The sequence below is a fragment of the Thamnophis sirtalis genome, unplaced genomic scaffold (genome assembly GCF_051295495.1).
Source record: "Thamnophis sirtalis isolate CommonGarterSnake01/CBP01778 unplaced genomic scaffold, rThaSir2_p1.2 scaffold_7, whole genome shotgun sequence".
Taxonomy (NCBI): Eukaryota; Metazoa; Chordata; class Lepidosauria; order Squamata; family Natricidae; genus Thamnophis; species Thamnophis sirtalis.
This window is the reverse complement of record NW_028261387.1, coordinates 94,669,921-94,679,920: the sequence shown is the minus strand read 5'-3', so window position 1 is coordinate 94,679,920 and position 10,000 is coordinate 94,669,921.

Below are 10,000 nucleotides of genomic sequence, written 5' to 3'. Positions count from 1 at the left end.
GGAAGTTGTGGGAGCTTCATCCCTGGAGGCTTTCAAGAAGACACTGGGCTGCCATCTGTCAGAAAGGGTGTAGGGTCTCCTGCTTGGGTAGAGGGTTGGACTAGATGACCTACAAGGTCCCTTCCAACTCTGTTAATCTGTTAAAGAGTGGGTCAACCTATTCTCCAAGGCACCCGAAGGCCAGACAAGGAAGAATGGATGGAAACTGACCAAGGAGAGATTTCAACCTGGAAATAAGGAGGGATTTCCTGACAGTGAGAACCATCAACCCATGGAAGAGAAGTTCCCTTCGGAAGTTGTGGGAGCTTCATCCCTGGAGGCTTTCAAGAAGAGCCTGGACTGCCCTCTGTCGGAAATGGTGTAGGGTCGTGATGGCGAATCTATGGCATGTGTGCCAGAGGTGGCACACAGTGCTATCTCTGTGGGCACGTGCACCGTCACCAGCTGGTCTTCAAGAGCATTGGAGTGCCGGAAATCCCAAGACCACCTGGCCAGCATGGGCATGCCCTCTGGCCAGCTGGTCTTTGGGTTTCCAGTGCTCTGGCACGCGTGCATTCTGTTTTCGGCACTTTGGCGTGTATTCCGGTTTTGGCACCCGGTGCCCAAAAGGTTCACCATCACTGGTGTAAGGGTCTCCTGCTTGGGTGGAGGGTTGGACTAGATGACCTAAATGGTCCCATCCAACTCTTGTTATTCTGTTATCCTTACTTGACACCAGTCAGGGCTCCCTTCTCCAGCCAGCCAGCCAGCCAGCCAGCCCGTCCCTGGCCTCATTCCTCTTGTCATTTTATGGCTGTTTCTGACGGCTGCTGTCCAATTGATTCATGGAACTTCTCTCCCTGCTGGGCATCGGACTTGGCAGTCTGGATTCTACCCTGCAGACTGAGGAATGAGGTCAGGGCAGTTCAGCCGATTGGAAAGGCAGCAGCGGCTTTCGAAGCCGCATCAGCAGAAGAGAAAGCCAGAAGCGGCTGATGTCTCCACCGCGAAAGTCAGATGCTTCAGTGCTGGGTGACATTTTCCTGGCAGAGGCGGAGAGCGGGCATCGCCCGTTATGACGCTCCCGGAGTGTAATTACACGGCGTGCGGAGTCCAGACGGCTGCTAGAGGGCAGCAGGGGGCACTGACTGAGCTGCCAGCTCTGGGGCATCTTCATTTGGTCAGTTTTGCCAGGCGTTCCCCAGCTGAGCTTTTTCTGCAGAAGGAAAAGCAGCAGCAGCAGCAGAAAGCTGGGAAGCATCCGGGACCATACTGGGTGGATAGAAACGGTGGGAAGAAATGCGCTGAAATGGACAGACTCACAAAATAAATAAAAGATAAAGAAGAATCTTTTACTCAGTATGGAATTTATGGTACAAATGGCTAGAGAAACGATGCAAAGAATCAAGATAGAAATAAAGGGGGGGGAAGGAGAGAAGGAGAGAAGAAAGGAGGGAAGGAAGGAGGGAATGTAGGAGAGAAGGAAGGGGGGAAGGAAGGAGAGAAGGAGGGAAGGGGAAGGAGGGAGGGAAGGAAGGGGAGTAGGAGAGAAGAAACGAGGGAAGGAAAGAGGGAGGGAGGGAAGAAGAAGTAGGACCGTTGTAAGATAAGATGGATCTATGGGATGCTAAAAAAGCAATCTTCAAATATATTGTCAACTGTAGGGAAAAATTGTTATAAATACATATTATTAATAACAGTTATGAGATCATATAATTGTGGATGTATATATGAAACTGATAAAATAAAAATAAAGGGGGGGTGGGTAAAAAAAAGTTTTAAGAAATTGGAAAATAATCATGAAACCGCAGAATTAACAAGAGGGGGGAAAATGTGAGATGGACTGTATATAAAATAGGACTGAACAAGATATATAAGAGAAACATGTACATAGAAGGTGTGACCCGACAAATGCGCGCCCGACAACAGCGCGCCGACAAAACCGCAGCAATAAAACCACGACATCGACAGCGCACCCAGAAAGGTGCGCCGACAAAAGAGTGCCGACAGAAGTACCATTACGGTGAAGGTTAGGGTTAGGGTTACGGTTAGGGTTAGGGTTAGGTTTAGAGTGCGCTTCTGTCGGCACACTGTTGTCGGCGCGCTTCTGTGCTCATTCGTCGGCGCGATTTAGAACTCACGCTTTTCTCCCCGCGGTTTTGTCGGCGCGGTTTTGTCGAGCGCGGATTTGTCGGTGAACCCATAGAAGGATATAAGATGTATAGAAATAAGTACATGGAGAGACTAATAGAAATAGAAGAAATATAAGTATAACTATATGAGTAGATGAAAAATGTGTAAAAATAGACAGATAGATAGATGCTAGATAGATAGATGTTAGATAGATAGATAGATAGATAGATAGATAGATAGATAGATAGATAGATAGATAGATAGATAGATAGGGATAGATGATAGATAGATGATAGATAGATAGATAGATAGATAGATAGATAGATAGATAGATAGATGTTAGATAGATAGATAGATAGATAGAGATAGATGATAGATAGATGATAGATAGATAGATAGATGATAGATAGATGATAGATAGATAGATAGATGATAGATAGATGATAGATAGATAGATAGATAGATGATAGATAGATAGATAGATAGATAGATAGATAGATAGATAGATAGATAGATAGTTGATAGATAGATAGGTTGATTGATTGATAGATAGATAGATAGATAGATAGATAGGTTGATAGATGATAGATAGATAGATGATAGATGATAGATAGATAGATAGATAGATAGATAGATAGATAGATAGATAGATAGATAGATAGGGATAGATAGGAGCCAAGGTGGCACAGTGGTTAAATGCAGCACTGCAAGCTACTGCTAGATCAGCAGTTCAGCGGTTCAAATCCCACCGGCTCAGGGTTGACTCAGCCTTCCATCCTTCCGAGGTGGGTAAAATGAGGACCCAGATTGTTGGGGGCAATATGCTGACTCTCTGTAAACCGCTTAGAGAGGGCTGAAAGCCCTATGAAGCGGTATATAAGTCTACTGCTATAGATGATAGATAGATGATAGATAGATAGATAGATAGATAGATAGATAGATAGATAGATGATAGATAGATAGATAGATAGATAGATAGATAGATGTTAGATAGATAGATAGATAGATAGATAGATAGATAGAGATAGATAGATAGATAGATAGATAGATAGATGATAGATAGATAGATAGATAGATAGATAGATAGATAGATAGATAGATAGATGATAGATAGATAGATAGATAGATAGATAGATAGATAGAGATAGATGATAGATAGATGATAGATAGATAGATAGATAGATAGATAGATAGATAGATGATAGATAGATAGATAGATAGATAGTTGATAGATAGATAGGTTGATTGATAGATAGATAGATAGATAGATAGGTAGGTTGATAGATGATAGATAGATAGATGATAGATGATAGATAGATGATAGATGATAGATGATAGATGATAGATAGATAGATAGATAGATAGAGAGATAGATAGACAGACAGACAGACAGACAGATAGATAGATAAAGGTATACATGTATGGATAAAATGAGTATAATGGATGCTTAACGATGTATAAATGTTGCAAAGATGATATTTATGTTTTTAAAAAATGGGGAAAAAACTGTCTAATAAAAATATTTTTAAAAAAAGAAAAGAAAAAAAATGGCTGGAAGAAGCTGGTTCTTCAGGTCATGTAGTCTCAAACCACAGAGATGCCTTTAAAGATGATAAGCAGCACCCTGAATTGCACCCAGAAACACACATTTTGTGCCCTTTTTTGGGGGGGACATAACTCCAAATAGACCCTGTGCATAATCTGGGGTTTTTCCTAGACTCACGACTCCTGCTCGAAGAGTAGATGGTGGTGGTGGCCAGGAGGGCCTTTGCACAATTGCGGGTGTTGTGCCTGTTATACGCTTTCCTGGACCAACAGTCCCTACTCACAGTCACTCATGCCTTAGTTACCGCATTTTTCAGAGTATAAGACGCACCTTTCGCCCCCTAAAAGAGGGTGGAGATTTGGGTGCGTCTTATACTCCGAATGTAGCTTTTTGGAAGCTTTTTTCCAGCCCTAATGAGGTGCTAAGGAGTGAAGCGAACTTCTCAGGCAAAGCATAGAAAATCATTAGCACCTCATTAGGACTGAAAAAAGCTTTGGATATTTTTACTGCAGCATAGTGTTGGAAAAATTTCCTGGTTTGTTCCAGCTGGGAGAAGCCGAGGACGAAAGATTTGAACACTGCCTTAAGCGGTACTTCTTTCGTCCAGTTTCTATTTTGGGGAGATAATCCTCCCAAGGGCAAGAAAGAAAGTTCCTGTGATTACGTAATTTCTATTCTTTTGGGGGTACCGTATTTTTTGGAGTATAAGGCGCACCTTTTCTCTCAAAAAAGAGGCTGAAAATCTGGGTGCGTCTTACACACTGAATACAGCATTTTTTGCCTCCCGAAACCCCGCCCCATTCACCAAAATGGCCATGCAGAGCCTCTAGGAATCTTTTAGAGAGCTCCTGGGGGGCTGGGGAGGGCAGAAATGAGCAAAAAGTGGCCCGTTTTTTGCTTAATTTTACCCCCCAACCCTCAGGAACACTCTATCGGCTTCCTAAAGGCTATCCATGCACTTTTTTAAAAACGAAAACAGACCTGTTTTTGCAAAAAAACGGGCCATTTTTGGGAGGTTTGCAGAGTGCAAAAACTTTTTTTTAATTTGCCTTTTCAAAACCTTGGTGCGTCTTATACGCCGGTGCGTCTTATACTCTGAAAAATACAGTAATCTCTTTAAGGGCAAGGCAGGGATTTTTCCTATTGGCTATCTGAGTTTTCTCAATGGTTTCCTTTAGGCAAGCGCTGGGCTGGTTTGTTGATTCAGCTTTGTTACATTTTACGCGGTGTGAATTGCTTTTGTCTGATTGCCCAGATCTAGTTAAGCTTATTAAGATGTTCCTGGGGAAAGAAAAAAAAAAGTGGCAAAAAGGGTCATTTTATTATACTATTGTGTTCACTTGCTTTTCTGGTGCTATGGGAATAAAAATGAATACCTGGTAAGCAGAATTTTCCCCTATTTCCTCCCCAAAAGCTAAGGTGCATCTTATACTCCGAAAATACAGTACTTCCCATCTTGACTATTGCAATGCGCTCTACAGGGGGGCTGCCCTTGAAGAGCATCCGGAAGCTCCAGTTGGTGCAAAATGCAGTGGCCCGCATGGTTTTGTGTAGACCCCGGTGTGCACAAGTATCACCTCTCCTGCGGGAACTGCATTGGCTGCCGATTTGCTTTCGGGTGCAATTCAAGGTGCTGGTTGTCACCTTTAAAGCCCTTCATGGCTGGGGACCAGGTGATCTGAGGGACCGTCTCTTGCCGGTCGCATCTACCCAACCCATCGGAGCGGGAAGGCAGGGAATGCTGAGAATCCCATTCCCGAGGGAGATACAATTGGTGGAACCCAGAAGAAGGGCCTTCTCTGTGGTGGCTCCCTCTCTCCGGAACAATCATCCCCTCTCCTAGAGATTAGAAGGGCTCCCACTATAATTCTCTTCCAGAAGGTGCTGAAGACCTGTTTCTGCCAGCGGGCCTGGGGAACTCAGAGTGAGATGGAGCCCAGTCAACGGCTCATGTGATCGGCTGTTGCTGGAGGTGGGAGGTGATTTTGTTATATTGTACTATATTAATTTATTTGGTTCTTTTTGTTAGTTTTATTGTTTTAAACGTGGTTTTATATTCTGTAAGCTGCCTTGAGTTGCCACGGGCGAATAAGTGGCAATGTAAATTAAATAACTAAATAACTAAATAACTAAATAACTAAATAACTATATAACTATATAACTATATAACTATATAACTATATAACTATATAACTATATAACTATATAACTATATAACTATATAACTATATAACTATATAACTATATAACTATATAACTATATAACTATATAACTAAATAACTAAATAACTAAATAACTATATAACTATATAACTAAATAACTAAATAACTAAATAACTAAATAACTAAATAACTAAATAACTAAATAACTAAATAACTAAATAACAACTAAATAACTAAATAACTACCAAAACAAACAAATATCTTTTCAAGATTATTTCAAGATTCTTTCAGAATTGCATCCAAAATTCCAAGAATGCATCCTTTCAAGCATTTTTTCAAGATTCTATCCTTTCAGCAATCCTTTCATTCATCATCATCATTTATCATCATAATTTAGCAGGAGCAAGAGGTTAGACTAGAAGACCTCCAAGGTCCCTTCCAACTCTGTTATTCTATCATTCTGTAAGGGTCTCCTGCTTGAGCAGGGGGCTGGACTAGAAGACCTCTGAGATCCCTTCCAATTCTGTTATTCTGTAAGGGTCTCCTCCTTGAGCAGGGGGCCGGACTAGAAGATCTCCGAGGTCCCTTCCAACTCTGTTATTCTGTAATTCTGTAAGGGTCTCCTGCTTGAGCAGGGGGCTGGACTAGAAGACCTCCAAGGCCCCTTCCAACTCTGTTATTCTGTAATTCTGTAAGGGTTTCCTGCTTGAGCAGGGGGCTGGACTAGAAGACCTCTGAGATCCCTTCCAACTCTGTTATTCTGTAAGGGTCTCCTCCTTGAGCAGGGGGCTGGACTAGAAGACCTCCGAGGTCCCTTCCAACTCTGTTATTCTGTAATTCTGTAAGGGTTTCCTGCTTGAGCAGGGGGCTGGACTAGAAGACCTCCAAGGTCCCTTCCAACTTTGTCATTCTGTTACCACTAGCCAGGGTTAGATGGCGAAGAGAAGAGCAATGGCTCTCCTTCTAAGCCCTTAGAGGTATCTGTTTAGTTGGTCTGACTTTTTCTATTCAGAGCAGGAGGCTTGTGTCTAAAATTGTAATGAAATATTGTAATGGTAAAAAACGGCCATGAAATCTTTTGAACCCTGAGGTTCCCTCTCCAATGCCCCAAATTTGCCCACTCAGGTATGAATTTCCAGGCTGCATTGGCCGATCTATTCAAGAATGATGGGATATGTAACTCCACCCATCTAGGCCGAATCTGGCAAACATTATTCTACTTAACTAGGAAGGCTTAATGTGAGAGCTGAGTCACCTATTGAAATAAAGTGAGTGGTTTGGAACCAGTGCAAGATATTAATTAGATGTAATAAAATGGAGATGCTGTACAGAAATTGCTCAATCTCTGAGATTTTTTGAGTGCCTCTTTGTTCTAAATTAGATAAACCTTCCTTCCTTTTCTTTCCTTCCTTCTAATTCCTTCCTTCTTCCCATTTCCTTGCTTCTTTCTTCTCATTGTCCTTCCTTTCTTCCCTCCCCCTCTTTTCCTCTCTCTCTCCCTCATTTCCTCCCTCTCTCCTTCCCTTCCTGATCTTCCTTCCTTCTTCCCATTTCCTTCCTTCTTTCTTTTCATCTCCTTCCTTCCTTCCTTCCTCTCTCTCCCTCCCTCAGTCTCTGCATCTCTCCTTCCCTTCCTGATCTTCCTTCTTTCCTTCTTTCCTTCTTTCCTTCTTTCCTCTCTCTCTCCCTTCCTCCCCCTACTTCCTCAGTCCCTGCCTCTCTCCTCCCTCCCCCTCCTTCCTTTCTTCCATTTCCCTTCCTTCCTTCTATTTCCTTCCTTTTTACCATTTCCTTCCTTCTTCCTTTTCATCTCCCTCCTTCCTCCCACCCTCCTTCTGTTCCTGCCTCTCTCCTTCCCTTCCTGATCTTCCTTCCTTCTTCCCATTTCCTTCCTTCTTTCTTTTCATCTCCTTCCTTCCTTCTTCCTTCCTCTCTCTCCCTCCCTCAGTCTCTGCATCTCTCCTTCCCTTCCTGATCTTCCTTCTTTCCTACTTTCCTTCTTTCCTCTCTCTCTCCCTTCCTCCCCCTACTTCCTCAGTCCCTGCCTCTCTCCTCCCTCCCCCTCCTTCCTTTCTTCCATTTCCCTTCCTTCCTTCTATTTCCTTCCTTTTTACCATTTCCTTCCTTCTTCCTTTCATCTCCCTCCCTCCTCCCTCCCTCCTTCTGTTCCTGCCTCTCTCCTTCCCTTCCTGATCTTCCTTCCTTCTTCCCATTTCCTTCCTTCTTTCTTTTACTCTCCTTCCTCCCTTCCTCCCTCTCTCTCCCTCCTTCAGTCCCTGCCTCTCTCCTTCCCTTCCTGATCTTCCTTCTTTCCTACTTTCCTTCTTTCCTCTCTCTCTCCTTCCTCCCCCTCTACTTCCTCAGTCCCTGCCTCTCTCCTCCCTCCCCCTCCTTCCTTTCTTCCATTTCATTCCTTCCTTTTTACCATTTCCTTCCTTCTTTCTTTTCATCTCCTTCCTTCTTTCCTCTCTCTCCCTCCTTCAGTCCCTGCCTCTCTCCTTCCCTTCCTGATCTTCCTTCCTTCTTCCCATTTCCTTCCTTCTTTCTTTTACTCTCCTTCCTTCCTCTCTCTCCCTCCTTCAGTCCCTGCCTCTCTCCTTCCCTTCCTGATCTTCCTTCCTTCTTCCCATTTCCTTCCTTCTTTCTTTTACTCTCCTTCTTCCTCCCTCTCTCTCCCTCCTTCAGTCCCTGCCTCTCTCCTTCCCTTCCTGATCTTCCTCCCTTCTTCCCATTTCCTCCCTTCTTTCTTTTACTCTCCTTCCTTCCTCTCTCTCCCTCCTTCAGTCCCTGCCTCTCTCCTTCCCTTCCTGATCTTCCTTCCTTCTTCCCATTTCCTTCCTTCTTTCTTTTACTCTCCTTCTTTCCTCCCTCTCTCTCCCTCCTTCAGTCCCTGCCTCTCTCCTTCCCTTCCTGATCTTCCTCCCTTCTTCCCATTTCCTCCCTTCTTTCTTTTACTCTCCTTCCTTCCTCTCCTTGAGTTCCTGCATCTCCCCCTCCCTTCCTTCTTCCTTCCTCTCTCCCTCCTCCCTCCCTACTTTGTCTGTCCCTGCCTCTCTCCCTTCCTTCCTTCCTTCCTTCCTCCCTCCCTCCCTCCCTCCCTCCCTCCCTCCCTCCTTCCTTCTCTTGCTACTTTGCCCTTTTGTATTACAGCCATCCTCTAAAAACACCTGAGCCTGTGCGTTAGGAATTGCCAGACACACAGACAAATACACACCCACAATTTGCTGCTTGCAGGTTCACACGCTTAAAATTGCAGTTTGGCCCACTCAAATTGGCAAGTAATTTTATTCTGCAAATAAAATATCTGGGTGCCCGTGCTGATACGTGTCCATATGCATATACAGACCTCTTAAGAGGAAGCCAATTGTTCCGCCTTTTGATTGGAAAAGGAAGGGCGACTTTGTTGAACAAGAGAGAGAGAGTCCTGGCTGCAAAAGAGACTATTGCGTGCAAACACTTCTTTTGCATCAAGTATCCTTCCTCCTCACAGGATTTGACATGTTTTTCTTTTAGGCACAAAGTGTTTCTCTCCCTTGGGAACTGGCTGATGCGTGCAACCATGACTGGCCAGCTGAGGAATTCTGGGAGTTGGAGTCCATCCATCCTCAAGTAGCCACAATGCTTGGCTGTCTAGGGAATGCTGGGAGTTGAAGTCCACCCTTCTTCAAGAGGCCATGCTGCATGGCTGGCTGTGGAATTCTGGGAGTCGAAGTCCACCCATCTTCAAGAAGCCATGCTGCATGGCTGGCTGTGGAATTCTGGGAGTTGAAGTCCACCCTTCTTCAAGAAGCCATGCTGCATGGCTGGCTGTGGAATTCTGGGAGCTGAAGTCCAATTTTCTTTGAGTGGCCGTGGTCCATGGCTAGCTGAGGAATTCTGGGAGTTGGCCCAGCCATCTTCAAGTAGCCACAATGCATAGCTGTCTAGGGAATGCTGGGAGTTGAAGTCCAGCCATTTTTGAGTGGCCACAGTGCATGGCTGGCTGAGGAATTCTGGGAGTTGAAGTCCGCCCATCTCCAAGTAGCCACAATGCATTGCTGGCTTGCTGTGATGTGTGGAAACATGATTGGCTGGCTGAGGAATTGTGGGAGTTGGAAGTCCACTCATCTTCAAGCTTCCAAGGTTGAGAAAAACTGGGAGAGATATTTCTTGTCTGATTGACATCCATTGTAAGAGACA